Source organism: Callorhinus ursinus, unplaced genomic scaffold (genome assembly GCF_003265705.2).
Source record: "Callorhinus ursinus isolate GAN/ISIS: 27379988/994484 unplaced genomic scaffold, GSC_fseal_2.0 scaffold12, whole genome shotgun sequence".
Lineage (NCBI taxonomy): Eukaryota > Metazoa > Chordata > Mammalia > Carnivora > Otariidae > Callorhinus > Callorhinus ursinus.
In genome coordinates this window covers 30,958,075-30,981,080 of record NW_027397074.1, presented here as the reverse complement: position 1 = coordinate 30,981,080, position 23,006 = coordinate 30,958,075, and the positions used below count along the sequence as shown (strand labels likewise).

Genomic DNA, 23,006 nt, shown 5'->3' with positions numbered 1-23,006 from the left:
CTTCCTTCTTCTTTCGTATCTTTTTTCTTTCTTTTCTTTCTTTCTTTCTTTTTCTTTTTTTCTTTTCTTTTCAATATAATTAACCTGCATGGTTTTAAGTAGTTTGTGTGGTCCAGTGTTCTCTACCAGAGCAGTGGTGGAGATTTGGGCTAGACAGTTCTTGAGCAAGACTCTTGTGCTTTGTAGGATGTAGAGCATCTGGAACCCCCAAGGTGCCACATGCCAGTGAGACCTCCAATAACTATAACAGCTAAACCCCTACACACACACACACACACACACACACACACACACACACACACATATTTCTAAGTGCCCCTAATGTAACCCCCACCCCAAAAGCTCAAAAAAATTTTAAGCACACTCACCACAGCTAGCCCAATAGTTAAGGTTTCTACATTCAGGTTTATTGCCATACCTGCTTGGGAACACAAAGATGCTTGTGATTGTTCAAGGATTCAATGTCTCAAGAGCCTTGTACCCGCCAGTTTATTCCAGATTGTGTTAAGTGGCTTACACAAACAGTTTCTTTCTCTCTCTACATACCCATCATGGGTCAGCTGCAGTCCTGTTTCAGAATTCCTACTGACAATGCAGTCACAACCTGGAACATTAATGGTTGTTATGGCATGGGGAAAAAGAACATGGTAACCATCAGCTGGCTCTTGGAGCTTCTGCTCTGAACTTAAACTAACACTTAATAGTCACTGGCCAAAGAATGTCACTTAGCCATTCTTCAGTTACAGAAAGTGGGAATATATAACCTTTCTGGAGGGAGGGATATTTAATATGAGTAAACAAACTACTACAGGTCCTTACTATTCTTTTTGAATGTCAAGGAAAATAATGTTGAAATTTATCATAAAATTCCCCAGAGTGGAAATGACACCTTTAAAGGAGATGAAAGTTACTACACTGCTATTCATAGCAAGAAATTTAGGAAAACATGGAACAGAGCTGCTTTTTTTTCCAGAGATGGGAGAATAAAAATCACCATGCTAGAAACTATCTGACTTTCCTGTCATTGTTACTGAGATATTTTTTTGCTGTGTTTATAAAACATATAATTTGTAATTACTTCAGCACAGACTTACTGAACCAGCTCTGGAGATGACAAAAAATGAAGAAGGCATAGCTCTTTCTCTTGAGGAACTCACAGTCTAGGAGGCAAGAAAGAAACAGATCACTGACTATAATTCAGTATGTGAAATTTTGTATTATAAATATCTAATAACTATTTGAGTACAGTTATGAGAGCAGTTAATCTTTCCTGAATGTGGATATGGAGACATCTTTATAGATGAAATGATATATGACCCAAGCATATAAATTTGGTGGACAATTTCAGGTAGATAATAGGGACTGGCAGGTGAGAGAGAGACAGAAAGAAAGAAAATCTGGGACTGTCAGAATCTTCTGGGAAATATTCTTAAGACATGCACTTCAATCTCCCAACTCCCAGTGACACACCAAAAGAGCTGGGGCGTGCTCATCTGTATAAAGCTTCCAAGATGATTGCACCCTCAACCTAAACACCACAACCATTCCATGTTTTGATCTACGTTCTTTAACAATAGGATAGGATCACTTGGAGTTTTGTTTTAAAATAAAGATGCCTGAATTTCAGATTCAGTAGGTCTGGGATAGGGTGCAGAAGTCCTAATCCCGAATGATTCTGCTATAGGTGGTCTGCTGACCTTATATGGCATGGAAGATCGGAGGAAGTATGCCTGGGGTTGAGGTTATTGAGAGAGGCTGAAACCAGAGTTTGAAATTCTTCTCTGGCAAGACAAAGGGTTCAGGGTGCCTATAAATTGGGGCCACTATTCTGCCTGCAATGACATGTGTTAAAATTCATAGTCTGTAAACCAAAAGAAAAAAGTCCATTTTTCTGTATGCTAATTGAATTCATAAAATAAAATAAGACTCTAGAAATTCTTAATATAAAGTACATTTTAGAAACTCAGCTTTGAGTCATCAAAGACTATTAAGCAGAAGGGTGAAGAGTGATATTTTTGTTTTAAAAATGTTCTTTTGTAGATACGTGTAGGCTATATTGGGGTGGAGACAAGCTGATCAAATAGGATGCAATTAGTTGACACAAGAGATGGAAGAGGACTGTAATTAGACCCTGGAGCTTCATTTTCTAGGAAGTGTGAGTTCCTCTGGGAAAAGGCTAAGAGGAGGGCCTTAGGTTTGTGCTCTTCCTTGTCCCGCATCCAATATTATTGTCTGCTTTCTCTGTTAAAAGCACAGAAAGATTGATTGTGGAGAATACAAAGTTCTCATCTTCATTTGTGTTCACAAGGATATTAAAATATGACATTCCCAAAGACAAAAGGAAATAAACTAAGAAAAGGATATGGGAAAGTTCTGAGTACAGGTTTGGTTTAGAATAAGAGCAGTTGTACCCTGGTGTGGAGAGACTGCTTTAAAATGCATCACCAATGATGCTGGGGAGATCCGTATATCCAGATCTGAAACGAGCTGACAGACGGTCTTTCAAATTCTGCCCCCCAAATCAGCTCAATGGTAGCATCCTGGTTCATAAATGAGAAAAGAGATTAGAGGGACAGATCTATTTAAGCAGTTATTCAGTGTTGCAACTCGTTGTAGAATACTGCAAGGGCTTAAAGACTGGGAGGTGGAGGTGTGCCTTAATTCTTGACCCACCATGATCCATCAAACTGCTCTAATAGAAGATTCCAGAGTTGAGGTTTGGGGACTTCCAGCTTGAGAAAAATGGCTTTTTTATGCATTATTGAATAGAGTGTCTTTGAGTATATTTGGATATTACCCTTTACACATTATTTGAGTAGAGTGTCTGGATATGTTTGAAGATATCTAGCACTAGCTAGTTAGTGGATCAATCTGGCCTCTGTTTCCAGTGTCCCAATTACAGGTATAAAAAGATGGGAAATGGGATGTTAAAAGAGCAAAATTAGCCCTATGATAGCGTATTATAATAAATGGGGTATATTAGAATAACGCATTGAGAAAAAAGGATAGCTAAAACTTTTGGTGCCGGTGGAAAGCAGGTAAGGGGTTTGGTGGCACTGCAGCATGAACAGGAGTGGATGGGGGCTGGGCAAGGAACAGAACAGCCAAAACAAAATGAGTAACTGTCCAAGGCCCATCATCGAGGTGAGTGGGAGCCAGTGGAACCGGAAGGATCACAACAGGACCTCAAGCTTGATACAGCCAAAGTCAATGCATGTATGTATGTGGCTACACACAGGACAACTGGAAGGAACCTTCTTGTCATGCCCCAGATATTTCAGAACAGAATGGGCAATTTTTCCTCTGCACGGAGACGGTATGTTATGATAAATATATTGCTAGTATTTACAGAAATTTGAGTTTTAGGATGACACGTGTGGGACTTAGAGACAAACCAAACCTTATTGTAACACTTGGTTATATTCTCTATCTTTAAGAGTCATTGCTCTGTCCTGCCTTTCTGCTTACACCTGTCAGTTCCCTGACTCTGAGCTGGTCCCCATCCTTGGCCTTTTTCTAGTCTCACATTATGTATTCTCTCTGGATTATCTCTTTGCAGTCTATGGTTTCAACCACCACTTATTCTGATTCATTCTAAACATCTAATTCTTAACCCCAGCTCCAAATCCTAATTTCAGACTTACTGCTGGATATCTCAAACTGGATATTCTACAAGTCTTTCAAATTTAATGTGTTCTAAAAAAAAAAAAAAACAACAACAGTTAAGACCTAACTCAACAATTTGGATTCAACACAACCTTTGTTCCCTCTGTACACACATTTACTCTGAAAAATCTAAAACTTACCTTCAGATGTATCTCCCTGCTCATTCTATCTATACTCTGTATTAGTATGTCATAACTAATTGAAATCATAAGTTGTTTAAATTTGACCTTCTATAAGATGTACTTATAAAACATTAAGCAAACATTGAATGATCGTGTTCTATTGCTAGTTTGATAAACGTGGCAAGAGGACCATGGGGCAATGGAATTCCAAATATCTTACGTATATAAACATGAAGAAGATCAGGAATATAAATGAGTTAAGCAGTCTAGAGCCATTCATTACCTCTGCATGTGGCCTGAGTAAGGCATTAAGCCAATCTCTTACTATCCTCTGCACTATCATTTTGCAGAAGATAAAAGCCATGAAGATCACGTGCAGAATCATCCTGGACTGTGTTGACTGGGTATTTTAAACCTGACTTCCTCTTCTTTACCTTGCCCAGGATAATCAGCTGCAGAACCCATCCTGTGTCCAACGTTTCCTGCTTTGAGAGAACTTAAGTCATTCTGTTTCTGGCATAAGAGATACCCCAACTTTGCCTTTGGGCTGGAGGAAGGACAAGGGAGAGTTTTTTTTTTTTGTTAGGTTCCTTGTTTCACCACTATGCTTAGAGAGATAGCAAGCGGGTTTGGGTTGACCGACAGTGATGGGCTTTAGAAGAGGAATATAAACTGTATACGCTGCTGAGAGAACCTAGCTCTCCCACTGAGTTTGGTAAAGTCCTGGGTTGAATCCTTGGTGTGACAGGCACAGAGGCTAGATACAAGGAGGCTCTGTATTTGACAGGCAAGCAGTCCTGAGGGAGATAGTCTTACCAATGTATAGTATCATTGAAGATTATTAACACAGAAGACATGGCATCAAGACAGATTTTGGACCAAAAAACAGAAAAAAGTCTTTTGGGCTTCGTGTACTTTGTTTATAGTTTCCCTCAAGAACATTTCTAATTTTTGCTTTAAGCTCTGTTTTCCTTTTGTCTCCAGAGTAAGAAATCTAATCCCAATTTTTATTACCTAACATAGAGTAATTCTAGAATATAATCAGTTTATAACCTGATTTGACCTGGACAATTTTCTGCCTTCTTAAGTACTATTGTACATTTGATTTTTAAAAGTTACATAATACTTAATTGTATAGATGTTCTATGGTTTATTTAACTATTTTTCCAATTTCGACATTTATTTGCTTCTATTTTTTTACATTATTATAAATTTCAGATAGACTATCTTTGTATTTTGAGCTTATCATTTTTTGAGACTGGGTTGAAGTTCCTAGGAGTGAAAGTGCTAGGTCACGGGAAATGCTGTTGTGCCATTATTTTAACTACTGCTGAAGTTTAAGTAACCAGCAACAACAACAGCAAAAATCATGTCAAGGTCATTTTAGAGAAAATAACAAAGCCATATTCCTGAATAAAAGGTAACCATGCAAAAACAAATCAATGAAATTTTTTCAGTTAAGGTAAGTGCCTGAAAGTTCAGGAGGGTTTATTGAATATTCAGGTAATTGACTTATTTCTACCCACAGGAAGATGTAAATATACTCTGGGCTTAGGAGGAACATTGGCAAAGACCCGGGAACATTGTTTCCTTTTACTTCTGAAGGAATTTTTTTTTAAAGAGTTTATTTCTTTATTTGACAGAGAGACACAGTGAGAGAGGAACACAAGCAGGGGGAGTGGGAGAGGGAGAAGCAGGCTCCCCGACAAGCAAGGAGCATGATGCAGGACTCGATCCCAGGACCCTGGGATCACAACCTGAGCTGAAGGCAGACGCTTAATGGACTGAGCCACCCAGGCACCCCTGAATTTTTTTTCTTAGAGTAAATAATATCTTATGTCCACAGAATCATAGAATCCCAAAGTCCTTGCAGACCTAGGTTTAGCTGTTGGCATCAGAAGGGAATAAACAGTGGTGTAGCTATATATAGCAGGAGGAAGAGGGGACATCAACTAAATGTTTGGATCTCAGGGAGGCAACACAGAGAAGAAATGAGAAAAGGAAATAGCAGAAGGCAATAAGACAAGGGAGATACAGAAAATAAATAGTCTACTATGGTATACCGAGGTACAGAAGGTATAGGATCAAAATTAGTGTGTAAAAAAAAAGAGGACCCTAACTATCCAACATTGGAAAATTGGTTAAATACAATGAAACAATTAATCAAAATTGAATATGGGCTATACATTTTACAATAGTATGGTGTCAGTGTAAAATTTTCTGATTTTTACAATTTTGCTCTAATATGCAAAAGAATGCCTTTGTACTTAGGAAATGAATGCTGAGAAAGATAAAGCCATGATTTTTGCAACATACTTTGAGATGGTTTAGAAACATAAGCACACACACACACACACACACACACACACACACACACACACACGCACTATGCTAATTTAAAAAATGTGACCAAATGTTAACAGTTAGTGAATTTGGGTAAGGAAATAAGGGGGTTCTTTATAATATTGTTTCAACCTTCATGAGATTTGAAATTATTTCCAAATAAAAAGTTGAAAGAAAAAAAAGAGTAAGAATATTACATTCCCTTGGCTAAAATTATTCAAGGATGAATTTGTGACCCCAAATGGACCAATTATAATTCTTCTTGTAACTTTTCTATTATGATGCAGTATCAAAGACTGTCTTTGGAGGGGTCACAGTTCTGGAAGACAGATGTTTAGAGCTTCTTATGAAGACATAAAACATTTTTATTTGGCAAACTCCTGTCCTGCTCTATGGGATTTTAATAAGGCTGCTGCAGAATTAGATCCTTGACCCATCTTCCTGTCCTCAGTGTTTAACTCAGGGGTTAGCATGAGACCAAAGCCAGGTCAGAGTATTCTCCAGATCTTCTTAGCAAGTGCTGCTATGGATGACTGCCTCTTGCCTTTGGAATTTCTGTTCTAGAATAATGTAAATTTAGAATTGCTTGGGTCCATATTCCTAGGCCTCAGAAAGACAGGTTATTTGCTGCAGGAGATAAGGAGAGCAAACATGTAAAATAAAGCAGAACTGAGTTAGGAAAAAATATTTAAAAATCTATAAGGTATTCTTAACTCCCTGGGCCCATGTCTGAAACCTAAAGATATGAGCACATACTTGCCTGTTATGATAAATTATAATGAGCCAATAAATTCTCTCTACTTTTAGCTTAAATTAGTTTATATTCTGAAGTGGTTGGGTTGGATGTTCCATATTAACCATTTATATCAAGTTGGTTAATTATGTTGTTCAGCTCTTCTGTACCCTTACTGATTTATCTGCTTGTCCTATCAGTTGCTGAGAGAGTTGTTTCAGTCTTTCAATATTGGGGTGCCTCTCCGGCTCAGTCCATTGAGCGACCGACTCTTGGTTTCGGCTCAGGTCATGCCCTCAGGGTTGTGAGATGGAGACTTGCGCCTGGCTCCGCACTGAACAGGGAGTCTTCTTGAGATTCACCCCCTACTCCTCTGCCCCTCCCCCACTGATGCGCAAGTGTGTGTGCTCTCCAATAAATATTCTTTCTATATAATTATGAAACTATTTTTCCTATAGTTCTGAAAAATTTTTCATTATGTTGAGGCTAATGATAAAAGGTGTGTACAAACTTAAAACTATTATATTTTCCTAGTGGTTTTAGCCTTTTATCAATATGAAATGTCTCTTTGATCTTTAATAACGTGTCTTGCATTAGAGTCTGCTTTGTCTGATATTAGTGTAGTTTTAAAATCTTTCTTTTAGTGTTGTTCAGTAATTATTTTTATTATTCTTTTATTTTTAACTTTTCTGAATTTTAATATTGAAAGTATGTTTAAGTAACATCTATTTGAGTTTAGTTTCTTTAAAGTATTTTAATCTTCATTTTTTAATTATAATTTTAATTTATTTACATGTAATGTATTTATTTATACATATACCGGTGTTTAAGTCTACCAACTTACAATTTGTTTCCTGTTTCTTCTATCTGTTCTATGTACCTTGTTTTCTCCAAGTCTTTGTGTATTTTTTTCTTCTCTTTGTGTTTATTTAAATTCTATTTTTTGTGTTTATGTTTACTAAACTCGACACCCATTAATTAGCTTGTTAGTTACACACTCTTCTACTATTTTTTGCTATTACAACATTCCTTGACATATTAACATCTACCCTAGAGATTATCACACTCTTTTTGGCTGATTAAAGTCAAATATAAATTAATGTTTTACTATTTTTGAGACACTCCAGTGACCTTTAAACACTAGGTTTTTTTAAACCTAAAACATTTTATTTCTTTTATACTGTCAGTATCCGTTTAGGTTGCCTGTTGCTCTTCCAAATATTTTTCCTTCATCTCTATGTTTCCCTCTTTTATGAATTTCATCTGCCTGAAGAACTCCCTTTAGAATATGTTGAGTAAAACATATGGGTGATGAGGGTATCTGATCAGAGATGAATATAGCCCTCTTACATAGATGCAGATCAGGGATAATTTATATGTCTAATATAAATTAGACATTATGTCTATGTCTATGTCTAATTCCTTCCAGTTGAGAAGTCGCATCAGTATCTACGTGACTGTCAGGGTAAACACGCTCTTAGACCTCTTCTGGGTTTTGACTCTACGGTATTCTCCTGTCTTTGAATTTTGGTGTCAGTTCCTAACACTCACTACCTATTAAACTTCCAGATCTTTATTTTGGAGTCATAGAATGAGACCCACATTGCTTTCTTTCTGGCAATCTACTTGACTTCTCCATGGCCAAAACAGCCTCACAGGGACAAGATTAACCATAGGTTAATCTGGTTAAACTCAAACTCATGAGTCCAAAAGTTTTAGGAAATGATGCTTATTAGTTGATCTATGTTGAACAAAATTTACGCCCTTAATAATGTGTACATCTTAAAGCCAGGTAGGGGCGCCTGGGTGGCTCAGTTGTTAAGCGTCTGCCTTCGGCCCAGGTCATGGTCCCAGGGTCCTGGGATCAAGCCCTGCATCAGGCTCCCTGCTCTGTGGGAGGCCTGCTTCTCCCTCTCCCACTCCCTCTGCTTGTGTTCCCTCTCTCGCTATGTCTCTCTCTGTCAAATAAATAAATAAAATATTTAAAAAAAAGCCAGGTAAACTACAAAACATTTTTATTTCTGCTTTATGCTGAACAACATATATTATTAGTTCTCCATGAAAATACTAAACTATGTTGCTGATTTCATAAAATCAAGACTCTTTAAAATGTTTTTGATATTGAACTTCAAATCTATTTAATGTTTACACATTGTAGATAACTATGAAAAATTACTGACAATAGTTCAATGGGTTTTAGCTGCACTATTCAACTACAACAATCCTTTGAGTAAAAAAGCACTTCATGTTCTCAGCATAGTGTTCTTTGTTACTGAGAATGTGCTTTTTCTGCATGTGAACAGCCTGAATTGAGTTTTATTTTGAGTTTTGTACCTGCTTCAAAGACTGTTGGCACACTGATAAAGCTTCATGAAAATTCATAGAGGTTGTAAGTGCCACAAAAATGCTCTTTTTCTACACTTGAAATATGTCTGTAAATGACAGATGATTATTGATTCATTGGTGGAAAAATGCACAAAAGGTACCAAGACCTAACTGACATCTCAACTCATCCATGACTTACATTTGGCAAAGAAATCACAGATATTATATACTTTTCAACTGGAGCTCTTAACAATGCAATTGATAGTGTCACCACGCCCGTTTCTCTCCATTCTGAGTCTGAGACTAGTCTCATAAATATGTCCCTTACCAACTCTGACTCCCTCCCACATACTTTAACTGAAAACAGGTAAAATGATACTTTGTAAAGGATTATACTCAAAAGAAAAAAAAAAAAACTGTCCAAATAACAAGCTGATCTACTGGAGGAAAACCCAATGCAACTTGCAGCAAAATACACCTTTATCTCACTTAGTTCATCAGAGATGAGAAAAAACCACCTTTTGCCTAATCAAAAGCTTAAATCTGTTCACAGGCTTTACAGCCCAGCATTGTACTATTGTATATTGATTGTGCTGGAGGGCACCTCCTTGTGGAGAACAATTGATTTTTCTTTGTTAGCAAAGCGATTTTAATAGTCTTTCTACAGGCTGTCATGTTTCAAGGCCCCAGAAACAAGATGCACCTGTTACTAGAACTTAGCGATCAATCGCTCAACCCTCAGAAAATGTGTCCGTCTGCTGTGCTTAAACAGCTCCACAGCAATTACTCAGAAGGTGACTTTAACTCGTTTTGATAAATATGCTTCCTGGGAGTCTCAGGTGGGTTATCTGAGGCATTTTTACCTCTGAGCCTGAAGTCAGGTGTTTCGTTAAATTGCCATTAAGAGAGCGTGGTTACAAGAACAGATTTTTGCTGTTTGATGTTACTTTCGTAGCTTCGTGCCAAACTTCCTTGCCAAAGAAACTAGCCCAAAGTAAAGGTCACTGCTTTGAAGAGTGAGTGATGATAATAACTGTATTTGTATTGCCCTTGATATTTCAAAACGGCTCCTCTGGCTAATTGTGTGGCGTGACTAAAAAGTCAAAGGTAGGATCTGCAGCTTAAATCCGGCACAATTGCCATCTGTTCTCCTTGACCAGTGATGACCACTGTTTCCTTAACGTTATACAAAGTGTCCCTTATTTTTTTTTTTTTCCGTCTTGGTGAATCTGGCTCACAAGGTTTCTTTATGTGTATGGAGGCCTTTCTGTGATCTCTAGTCATGCTAAGTTCTTCACATCTTCTTGCAAGTGTTTAAAAATGTGTCAGCACTTTAGGCTTGTAGCTGCCCTGCACAACCGTAGTATTAGCTGCCATTGCTGAGGAGGTGGTAGGTATTAATCTTTCAGTCAAATTCTTCAAGGCAGCAGGGGCTACAGGTCAGGCTTTATAAATGAGGAAATCTGAGAGAAACTTCGGAGAGGTTAAGTAACATCACCCGGCGATACACATACATAGTGACAAAAATCACTATTTGAATGTAGTCCATCCGCTTAACCATGGTATTCTACCATCTGTGTCTCTCAGCATTGCGGTGTCAAAAGGGTTCTAGAAAGTGCAGAGCCCTTGCTGGACCCCAGCCACATAAAAATCCTTTTCGCCTCTAGGGGACAGAAACCTTCTCTTCAACTCAGCAAACGCTTTTGGAAGGTCTGCTACATGTCAAACGGCATGATCGACTTTGGGGATTGAGTAGAAATGGAGAAAAACACAATCTCTGTTTCAAGAAATTTGTCATCAACTGGGAGGAGGAAATTATTGCAAAGGGGCTTAGCAGGGGTAAACCCTCTCTGAGCCAAAGTGGGGAAAGGTCTCATGCTTCTGCTTAAGGCCTGGGAATACAAATGGGGTTGTTGTGGGTTTAATTATGTGTCTCTGCCCCTCCCCCCAAATTTATATGTTAAAGTATTAATCCCCAGTACCTCACAGTGTGGCCTTATTTGAAAATAGGGTTCTTGCAGATGTAGCCAAGTTCAGATGGGGTCATTAAGGTCTGCCCTAATCTGATTGGTATCCTTATAGAAAGGGGGAATTTGGGGGTGCCTGGGTGGCTCAGTCGTTAAGTGTCTGCCTTCGGCTCAGGTCATGATCCCAGGATCCTGGGATCAAGCCCTGCATCCGGCTCCCTGCTCGGCTGGAAGCCTGCTTCTCCCTCTCCCCTTCCCCTGCTTGTGTTCCTTCTCACATTCTCTCTCTCTCTCTTTCTGTCAATTAAATAAGTAAAATCTTAAAAAAAAAAAAAAAAGAAGGTGAACTTGGACACAGAGACACAGGGAGAACTCCGTGTAAAGACTGGATTTGCGCTGCCACGGCCCGGGAATGTGAGATTGCCAGCTAGGAGAGAGGCTCGAACAGATTGTCCCTCACGACCCTCAGGAAAAAAAAAACCCTTTCAGATACACTTTGGAAATGTGCTAATCTCGATTTTGGACTCCTAGGCTCCAGGACTGTGAGACAATACTGTTCTGTTGTGTGAGCCGCCCTCTGTGTGGCACTTCATTAGGGTACCTCTGGGAAACCAGGGTTCTGACAAAATAATAGTAAGAGATAACGAGATGCTTTGTGTGTTTGTTTTGGTTGTAGGTGAAGGAAAAAGGAAAGCAAAATTTGAAGATTAGGAAATACTCGCGTGAGGATCCTCTAAATGTTTTTTTGAGTGAAGAGAGTGGCGTTTTCAGAATTGTGCTTCAGGAAAATTCATCTTATAGGTAAAAAGACAAAGGACAGGTTTAGCGCGCCCTGAAATTTTTTGCAGGGGAGAAAGAAGGACACTTGATTTGAGGAGAGTATTTAAAATTGAAATTTCTTTAAAGACGTAACTAACTCTAAGCTCTGTATTTACAAATGTGGGAAGAAGCCCAGCTCATTATTTTGCCTGAGTGATTAGAACTAGGAATAATGATACAATGTGTCAGATCAATAGAAGGAACACCATTTTAGAAATGCTTTCTTTCTACCTCTTCAGGCCTCAGGTAGGTAGAAAAAAATCCTAGATGGTGAATCAGCAGACTTCAATTTAAGGGTCAGCTTTGCAATAAACTCTCTAACCTGTCGGGAAATTTCTCCCAGTTTCTCTCATTTTCTTTCTCCCCTCCTGCTCCCTCTCCCTCCCTTATTTTCCTTTCTTTCTCTCTTTTGTTTCTTTGAAAGAAAGTGGTGTGTGTATTGGTAGTTACATTCCTTTTGGCTGTCATCCAAGTCTCTTTGAGGAATGCGGTGAGTTTACTTTCACTTTAGGTTTTGTTTGTTTCATCTTGTCTGTCTTTCTCTGTCTTTATACCATATTAACACAATTCAACTTTTGAACAACACTGAACTTTTCAGTTTGCCCACCCAGTGCTAATCCTCTCATCATTTGAAGTGTTCGTAGAATTTATGTGGCGTCCGCAGAAACACAGATGCTATAGGTATAAATAAATGTGTTGCAATCACAGCTGCGTACGGGAAATAGGGACCGCAAATGGAAAGAAAAAGTCACAGATTTAAAGAAAAAAATAAAAAGGTGGCTTAGAAGTAAAATGGAAAGAGGAGCTGGGCCAGGACAGGTGTCAGAAAAGATCAGGGTAAATGTAAGCAAGCTGCATACAGGCAATGAACAGGTGCAGCCAAAGAGGTGTAAAAATTAATGATTTATTATGGAAAACTCACATCAAGGGTCTGTTTCTAGCTCTGTTACCAAAGGGACTAGTCTCACTAAGTGAAACAAATCAGTGCTGGTAACTAACATCTAACAGTTTCACAAGGGTTAAGAGTCAAAGAAAAGAAAGAGGTAGTTTGGGCTTAAATGCCGTTTTTTATATGACATGTTTTCATGGCTGAGCAAATCATTTGCCACAGCAGTTAAAAGAAGGCAGGAGTTGGCAAACTATAGCCTGTGGGTCAAATCCGGCTGATTCCAGTTTTTGGAATAAGCTTTTATTGGAACACAGCCATGCCCATTTGTATACATATTGTCTGTGGTTACTTTTACATTACGATGACAAAGTTAAATAGGTGCAACAGCAACCTTAAAACTCCCAAAGTGGAAAATATTTACTAGCTGAACTTTTACAGAAAAAGAAAGTTTTCAAGATACATTTTAGAAAATTCTCAGCTCTGGAAATCCTATTGCTTGGATTAAAATACTTTCGCTTCTGTCTGCTAACTTGGTGGTCTTGGACTATACATCGCCAGTGTTCAAACCTTCAGTTTTTCTCATGTATCAGATGGGCTAATACTAATCCTTCTGTACTAGCATTGTTGCCAGGACAAATGAAATATGTTAAGCATTATCAGTAGCACTGTTCCTACTTTTCAGGTCTATCTAAACTATTGTACTACTCCTTCCCTGTTCCTGTCTTGAAGGGACTACTGCTCTTTCTGTTACCCATGCTGAGACTGTACACAAATGTACTAGATACATTTGTGACCATTGGGCATGATGGAAATCTTCAAAGTTCCAGAGCTTCACAGATATTTGGAGCAAGTTAAACTAGAGTGCCTTGTGCCACCATTTTGTTTTAAAATTTGTTAGAGGCATACCAAAATAATGCAAGTTGTGCTCCAGAGTTTTAAAGTTTTCAGTAAAATTGTCCTTTTGGGTTTTAAAAAATTTATTATTATTATTTTTTTAGTTTTTATTTGACTATCGTTGACACACAGTGTTACATTAGTGTCAAGTATATGACATAATGATTCAAAAAAGGAAACTGAACCATTTTCTAACACCATACATAAAAATTAACTCAAAATGTCCTTTCGGTTTTAACTCAGGGTCTTCTCTCTCCATTAGGACCCAGATAGAAATTCATGGTACTCAACTAGTGCCAGTTTGGCATGAGACTATGCTCAGAATAACTTTTCCCTTCTGAAAATAAGCATGTAGTATTGAAGCAAGTGGGTCATTGATTGCTCTCTCTTCCTTTTGGATGAGTTCTTGCCTCGGAGGCTTTCCACTTTTCCATGCAAGTAGCTTTTAGTTCTTTTCATCGTTTTTACAGATGTTACCAGAATATCTGACCTCTAACGTGTGACACAGTGAAGGCTAATGTTGGTGACTCCTCTGTCCCCTCCTTACTATTTTATTATTTTAAAGTTTTTTTTACATTTTCCATTTTTTACTGAGAAATAATTGACCTATATATCTCTATAAACTTAAGGTATACAGAGTGATGGTTTGATTTACATATACTGTGAAATGAACATGATAGGTTTAGCTAGCTTCCATCTTCTCATGTAGAAACAATAAAAAGAAAAGAAAGAAGAAAAATAGTATTTTTTCTCCTTGTGATGAGAACTCTTAGGATTTATTCTCAACAACTTTACTAGTTACCATATAGCATTGTTAACTATAGCTGTCATGTTGTACATTAGATCCCTAGTACTTGCTTATCTTATAACCGGAAGTTTGTACCTTTCTACCACCTTCCTCCATTTCCCTTTCCTTCTATCTGTTGTAACTACGAATCTGCCTTTTCTCTGAGTTTGCTTTTGTTTTTGTTTGTTTTAGATTCTACACATTTGTGAGATCATACCCTATTTGTCTTTCTTTGACTAATTTCACTTAGCATAATACTTTCAAGGTCCATCTGTGTTGTTGCAAATGATAGGATTTCCTCATTTTTTATGGCTGAATAATATTCCATTGTATACATTTACCATAACTTCTTTGCCCATTTATCCATTGATGCACACTTACGTTGTTTCCAGGTCTTGGCTATTGTAAGTCATGCTGCTATAAACGGGGGTGCAGATCTCTCTTTGGCAATGTATTTCATTTCCTTTGGATATATTCCTAGAAGTGGAATTGCTGGACCATATGGTCATTCTATTTGGAGTTTTTTAAGGGTCCTACATATTGTTTTCCATAGTGGCTATACCAATTTACAATTCCACAGACAGTGCAGAAGGGTTCCTTTTTGTCCATATTCCTGTCAGTATTTGTTATCTTTTATCTTTTTGATGATGGCCATGCTAACATCATATGGTGATATCTCACTGTGTGGCTTTTTAATTAAAGTATAACTAACCTACAATGTTATTTTAGTTTCATGTGTACACCATTATCTTGTGGTTTAATTTCCATTTCCCTAATGACTAGTGACATTGATCATCTTTTCATATGCCTGTTAGTCTGTGGAAAAGTCTTCTTTGGAAAAATATCCGGATACTTTAACTTTTTTTAATTGGGTGGTTGTTTTTGTTGTTATTTTTGAGTTGTAGAAGTTCTTTTTATATTTTGGATATTAACCCCTAACAGATAGTTTGCAAATAATTTTCCACTCCCTAGTTTGTTTTTTCAGTTTGTTGATAGTTTCTTTTGCTATGCAGAAGCTTTGTTGTTTGATATATTCCTACTTGCTTGTTTTTGATTTAGTTGCTTATGCTTTAGGTGTCATATCTAAAACATCATTACCAAGATCCATGTTAAGGAGCTTTATTCCTATGTTTTCTAATAGAATTTTCATGGTTTCAGGTCTTGGATTTAAGTTTTTAAAAGTTAATTTTTGTGCCTGGTTTAAGATATGTGTCTAGTTTTATTCTTTTAAGATCCAGTTATTCCAACACCATTATTGAAGAGACAATTTTCTCCATTGAGTATTCTTGGCTTCCTTGTCAAATATTAGTTACTTATTTATGATGGGCTCTCTGTTCAGTTTTGTTGGTCTATTTGTATGACTTTATGCCAGTACCGTACTGTGTTGAAGACTATAACTTTATAATAGGGCTGAAATCAGAGAGTGTGATGCTTCCTGCTTTGCTGTTCTTTCTTAGGATTTCTTTGGCTATATGAGATATTTTGTGGTTCCATATAAATTTTATTTTTTTATTTTTTTCTTTAAATTGTTTATTGTTATGTTAATCACCATACATTACATCATTAGTTTTTGATGTAGTGTTCCATGATTCATTGTTTGTGCATAACACCCAGTGCTCTACACAGAACGTGCCCTCCTTAATACCCATCACCAGGCTAACCCATCCCCCCACCCCCCTCCCCTCTAGAACCCTCAGTTTGTTTTTCAGAATCCATGATCTCTCATGGTTCGTACCCCCCTCCGATTTACCACCCTTCATTCTTCCCCTCCTGCTATCTTCTTTTTTTCTTCTTAACATATATTGCATTATTTGTTTCAGAGGTACAGATCTGTGATTCAACAGTCTTGCAAAATTCACCGCGCTCACCATAGCACATACCCTACCCAATGTCTATCACCCAGCCACCCCATCCCTCCCACCCTCCACCACTCCCGCAGCCCTCAGTTTGTTTCCTGAGATTAAGAATTCCTCATATCAGTGAGGTCATATGATCCATGTCTTTCTCTGATTGACTTATTCCTCTCAGCATAACACCCTCCAGTTCCATCCACGTCGTTGCAAATGGCAAGATCTCATTCCTTTTGATGGCTGCATAATATCCCATTGTGTATGTATACCACATCTTCTTTATCCATTCATCTGTCGATGGGCATCTTGGCTCTTTCCACAGTTTGGCTATTGTGGACATTGCTGCTATAAACATTGGGGTGCACATACCCCTTTGGAACCCTACATTTGTATCTTTGTGGTAAATACCCAGTAGTGCAATTGCTGGATCTTATGGTAGCTCTATTTACAACTATTTGAGGAACCTCCATACTGTTTTCCAGAGTGGCTGCACCAACTTGCATTCCCACCAACAGTGTAGGAGGGTTCCCCTTTCTCCACATCCCCGCCAACATCTGTTGTTTCCTGACTTGTTAATTTTAGCCATTCTGACGGGTGTGAGGTGGTATCTCATTGAGGTTTTGATTTGGGTTTCCCTGATGCCGAGCGATGTTGAGCACTTTTTCATGTGTCTGTGGGCCATTTGGATGTCTTCTTTGGAAAAATGTCTGTTCATGTCTTCTGCCCATTTCTTGATTGGATTATTTGTTCTTTGGGTGTTGAGTTTGAGAAGTTCTTTATAGATTTTGGATACTAGCCCTTTATCTGATATGTCATTTGCAAATATTTTCTCCCATTCTGTCGGTTGTCTTTTGGTTTTGTGGACTGTTTCTTTTGCTGTGCACAAGATTTTTATCTTGATGAAGTTCCAAGAGGTCATTTTTGCCCTTGCTTCCCTTGCTTTTGGCAATGTTTCTAGGAAGAAGTTGCTGCGGCTGAGGTCGAAGAGGTTGCTGCCTGTGTTCTCCTTTAGGATTTTGATGGACTCCTGTCTCACGTTTAGGTCTTTCAACCACTTGGAGTCTATTTTTGTGTGTGGTGTAAGGAAATGGTCCAGTTTCATTCTTCTGCACGTGGCTGTCCAATTTTCCCAACACCATTTGTTGAAGAGACTGTCTTTTTTTCCATTGGACATTCTTTCCTGCTTTGCCAAAGATGAGTTGACCATAGAGTTGAGGGTCCAATTCTGGGCTCTCGATTCTGTTCCATTGATCTATGTGACTGTTTTTGTACCAGTACCATACTGTCTTGATGATGACAGCTTTGTAATAGAGCTGGAAGTCCGGAATTCTGATGCTGCCAGCTTTGCTTTTCTTTTTCAACATTCCTCTGGCTATTTGGGGACTTTTCTGGTTCCATACAAATTGTAGGATTATTTGTTCCATTTATTTGAAAAAAGTGGATGGTATTTTGATGGGGATTGCATTGAATGCGTAGATTGCTCTAGGTAGCATTGACATCTTCACAATGTTTGTTCTCCCAATCCATGAGCATGGAACGTTTTTCCATTTCTTTGTGTCTTCCTCAATTTCTTTCATGAGTATTTTATAGTTTTCTGAGTACAGATCTTTGGCCTCTTTGGTTAGATTTATTCCTAGGTATCTTATGGTTTTGGGTGCAATTGTAAATGGGGTCAACACCTTAATTTCTCTCTCTTCTGTCTTGTTGTTGGTATATAGGAATGCTACTGATTTTTGTGCATAGATTTTATATCCTGCCACTTTGCTGAATTCCTGTATGAGTTCTAGCAGTTTTGGGGTGGAGTCTTTTGGGTTTTCCACATACAGTATCATATCATCTGCAAAGAGTGAGAGTTTGACTTCCTCTATGCTGATTTGGATGCCTTTGATTTCTTTTTGTTGTCTGATTGCTGTGGCTAGGACTTCTAATATTATGTTGAATAGCAGTGGTGATAGTGGACATCCCTGCCGCGTTCCTGACCTTAGGGGGAAAGCTCTCAGTTTTTCCCCATTGAGAATGATATTCACTGTAGGGTTTTCATAGATGGCTTTGATGATATTAAGGTACGTACCCCCATCCCTATACTCTGAAGAGTTTTGATCAAGAAAGGATGCTGGACTTTGTCAAATGCTTTTTCTGCATCTGTTGAGAGGATCACATGATTCTTGTTCTTTCTTTTGTTAATGTATTGTAACACGTTGATTGATTTGCAGATGTTGAATAAACCTTCCAGGGATAAATCCCACTTGGTCATGGTGAATAATCCTTTTAATGTACTGTTGGATCCTATTGGCTAGTATTTTGGTGAGAATTTTTGCATCCATGTTCATCAAGGATATTGGTCTGTAATTCCCTTTTTGATGGGGTCTTTGGTTTTGGGATCAAGGTAATGGTGGCCTCATAAAACGAGTTTGGAAGTTTTCCTGCCATTTCTATTTTTTGGAACACTTTCAGGAGAATAGGTATTAATTCTTCTTTAAATGTCTGATAGAATTCCCCTGGGAAGCCATCTGGCCCTGGGCTTTTGTTTGTTGGGAGATTTTTGATGACTGCTTCAATTTCCTTAGTGGTTATAGGTCTGTTCAGGTTTTCTGTTTCTTTCTGGTTCAATTTTGGTAGTTGATACATCTCTAGAAATGTATCCGTTTCTTCAGGTTATCTAATTTGCTGGGATATAGTTGCTCATAATATGTTCTTATAATTGTTTGTATGTCTTTGGTGTTGGTTGTGATCTCTCCTTTCATTCATGATTTTGTTGATTTGGGTCATTTCTCTTTTCTTTTTGATAAGTCTCGCCAGGGGTTTATCAATCTTTTTAATTCTTTCAAAGAACCAGCTCCTAGTTTCGTTGATCTGTTCTACTGTTCTTTTGATTTGTAGTTCATTGATTTCTGCTCTGCTCTTTATTATTTCTCCTCTCCTACTGGGTTTAGGCTTTATTTGCTGTTTTTTCTCTAGCTCCTTTAGGTGTAGGGTTCGGTTGTGTATTTGAGACCTTTCTTGTTTTTGAGAAAGGCTTGTATTGCTATATACTTTCCTCTCAGGACTGCCTTTGCTGTATCCCAAAGATTTTGAACAGTTGTGTTTTCATTTTCATTGGTTTCCATGAATTTTTTAAATTCTTCTTTAATTTCCTGGTTGACCCAATCATTCTTTAGTAGGATGCTCTTTAGCCTCCTTGTATTTGTGTTCTTTCCAACTTTCCTCTTCTGATTGAGTTCTATTTTCAAAGCATTGTGGTCTGAAAATATGCAGGGAATAATCCCAATCTTTTGGTACCGGTTGAGACCTGATTTGTGACCTAGGATGCGATCTATTCTGGAGAATGTTCCAATGGCACTAGAGAAGAATGTGTATTCTGTTGCTTTGGGATGGAATGTTCTAAATATGTCTGTGAAGTCCATTTGGTCCAGTGTGTCATTTAAAGTCTTTATTTCCTTGTTGATCTTTTGCTTAGATGATCTGTCCATTTCAGTCAGGGGTGTTAAAGTCCCCCAGTATTATTGTATTGTTCTTGATGTGTTTCTTTGCTTTTGTTATTAATTGCCTTATATAATTGACTGCTCCCATGTTTAGGGGCATAGATATTTACAACTGTTAGATCTTCTTGTTGGATAGACCCTTTAAGTAGGATATAGTGTCCTTCCTCATATCTTATTACAGTCTTTGTTTTAAAGTCTAATTTGTCTGATATGAGGATTTCCACCCCAGCTTTCTTTTGGTGTCCATTAGCATGGTAAATGATTTTCCACCCCCTCACTCTCAATGTGGGGGTGTCTTTGGGTCTAAAATGAATCTCTTGCGGACAGCATATCGATGGGTCTTGTTTTTTAATCCAATCTGATAGCCTGTGTCTTTTGATTGGGGCATTGAGCCCATTTACGTTCAGGGTAACTATTGAAAGATATGAATTTAGTGCCATTGTATCGCCTGTAAGGTGACTGTTACTGTATATTGTCTTTGTTCCTTTCTGGTCTATGCTGCTTTTAGGCTCTCTCTTTGCTTAGAGGACCCCTTTCAATATTTCTTGGAGGGCTGGTTTTGTGTTTGCAAATTCCTTAATTTTTGTTTGTCCTGGAAGCTTTTTATCTCACCTTCGACTTTCAATGACAGCCTAGCTGGATATAGTATTCTTGGCTGCATATTTTTCTCGTTTGTGCTCTGAAGATATCATGCCAGTCCTTCCTGGCACACCATTTCTCTGTGGATAGGTCTGTTGCCAATCTAATGTTTCTACCGTTATAGCCTACATATCTCTTCTCCCAATCTGCTTTCAAGATTGTCTCTTTGTCTCTGAGACTCATAAGTTTTACTATTAGATGTCGGGGTGTTGACCTCTTTTTATTGATTTTGAGAGGGGTTCTCTGTGCCTCCTGGATTTTGATGCCTGTTTCCTTCCCCACATTAGGGAAGTTCTCTGCTATAATTTGCTCCAATTTACCTTCTGCCCCTCTCTCTCTCTCTTCTTCTTCTGGGATCCCAATTATTCTAATGTTCTTTCATCTTACCGTATCATTTATATCTCGAATTTCCCCTCGTGATCCAGTAGTTGTTTATCTCTCTTTTTCTCAGCTTCTTTATTTTCCATCATTTGGTCTGCTATATTGCTGATTCTCTCTTCTGCCTCATTTATCCTAGCAATTAGTGCCCCCATTTTTTATTGCACCTCATGAATAGCCTTTTTGATTTCGAGTTGGTTAGATTTTAGTTCTTTTATTTCTCCAGAAAGGGTTTCTTTAATAAGTTCCATGCTTTTTTCAAGCCCAGCTAGTATCTTTAAAATCATGATTCTGAACTCTAGGTCCAACATCGTACTAATGTCCATATTGAGTAGATCCCTGGCAGACGGTACTACCTCTTGTTCTTTTTGTTGAGATGATTTTTTTTGTCTTGTCATTTCATCCAGAGGAGAATAGATGAATGAGAGAACAAAATGCTAACAGGTTAACAACGTCCCCAGAAAATATACTCTAAACAAATCAGAAAAGACCTGAAACCAGGGTAAAAGAAAGGGAAAGAAAGATAAAAGGAAGAGAAAAAAAAAAGAGAAAAAGAAAAAAGAAAAACAAACAAAAACAGAACAAAACAAAAAAAAATGAACATGATCAAATATGATCAGGCTGGTGCATAGATCAGTGCCACATACTAGATTTTGCATGTATTTTTGTCTGCTAGAAGAAAGTGCCTCCTAAAATTTTAAAGAAAGATAGACTTATATATGTACAAAATAAGGGTTGATAAGATGAAGGGATGGAATATGACTGTAAAGATGAAAATTATAAAAAATTTTAAAAAAGGAATTGATAAGAAGGTGTTTGAGAAAAGAAAGAAGAGGATTAAAAAAAACAGAAAGAAAGAAAAAAGAGGGGATAGAATATGATCAGGCAGGAAACTAGAACAAAGCCATACACTAGAGATTTAGGGTATATTTTGATATGTTAGAAGAAACTGTATCTCAAAATTTTAAAGGGAGAACAACTTATATATATATATGCCAAAAATAAGGGTAACTACTATGAAGAGATAGAATATGACTCTAAAAATGAAAAATAAATTTTTTTTAAAAGGGATTGATAAGATGTTGGTCGAAAAAGGGAAAAAGAAAAATTTAAAAAAAAAGACAGTTAAAAAAATTAACTTTGAAAGACTAATGAATCATGGTAAAAAAGCCATGAATTCTATGTGCAGTATTCCACTAGCGCTGGAGTTCTCCTATTTTCATTGATGGGTAAACTTGGTCTTGGCCGGCTGTTCATGCTGATCTTCTGGGTTAGGGGCCTGTTGCCATGGTTCCCAAATGTTTTTGCCGGAGGCGGAATTGCCCCACCCTTGCTGGGCCCGGCTAAGCAATCTGCTTGGATTTGCTCTCTGGAGCTTTTGTTCCCTGCAAGCTTTCCGTACAACTTTGGAGGATGAGAGTGAAAATAGCGGCCTCCCGATCTCTGCCCTGGAGGAGACAAGATCTCGGGTCCCAGCTCCTCAGTACACCCCCAGAGAAAAGCAGTCACTCACTCCCGTCTCCCCACTCTCTGGCAGCACTCCGTGATCACCTGGCCTGGACCGAGCATTTCTATCTCTGGCACATGACCCCATTTGGAGTCTCTAAACCCAGCAGATCCCTGTGGTGCACTCCCGCGCCACTCCTCCCGGGGGAGGAAGGGGAGTCTCCCCAGATCTGCTGCTTTTTGAGTCCCTGCTGGAGGAGCAGTGGCCCGATTGTCACCGATCACAGTTTATGGCAACCCTGAGCTAAGAGCTCAAGCCTTGCCTCTGTCTCTGCAGCCAGCTTCCCTGCTCCAATACCTGGGAGCTCTGCCGCACTCAGGCACCCCCGGTCTTTCTGTGACCCCAAGGGTCCTGAGACCACACTGTCCCGTGAGGGTTCCATCCCCCGCTTAGCCGCTGAAGCGACGTCCCTCAGTGGAGCTGACTTCTAAAAGTTCCTATTTTGTGCTCCGCGGCTCTATCACTTGCCAGAAGTGGCCAATGGAGGCCCCCTCCCCCGCCGTCTATCCTCCCGAATATCGCCTTGGATTCACTTCTCCGCACGTCCTACCTTCTAGAAAGTGGTCACTTTTCTGTTCAGAGAGTTGTTGCTATTCTTTTCTTTG

General features: G+C 38.4%; 1 long non-coding RNA gene across 1 annotated transcript in view; it reads left to right on the top strand.

Moving 5' to 3' along the window:
• The first annotated feature begins 12,313 nt into the window (after positions 1 to 12,313).
• The window catches only part of LOC141373787 (uncharacterized), a 219,003-nt gene continuing 208,310 nt past the window's right edge, over positions 12,314 to 23,006 (top strand). Inside the window, exon 1 of the long non-coding RNA XR_012380110.1 lies at positions 12,314 to 12,465. This is a non-coding gene — a long non-coding RNA (uncharacterized lncRNA). The remainder of the gene's footprint in view (positions 12,466 to 23,006) is intronic.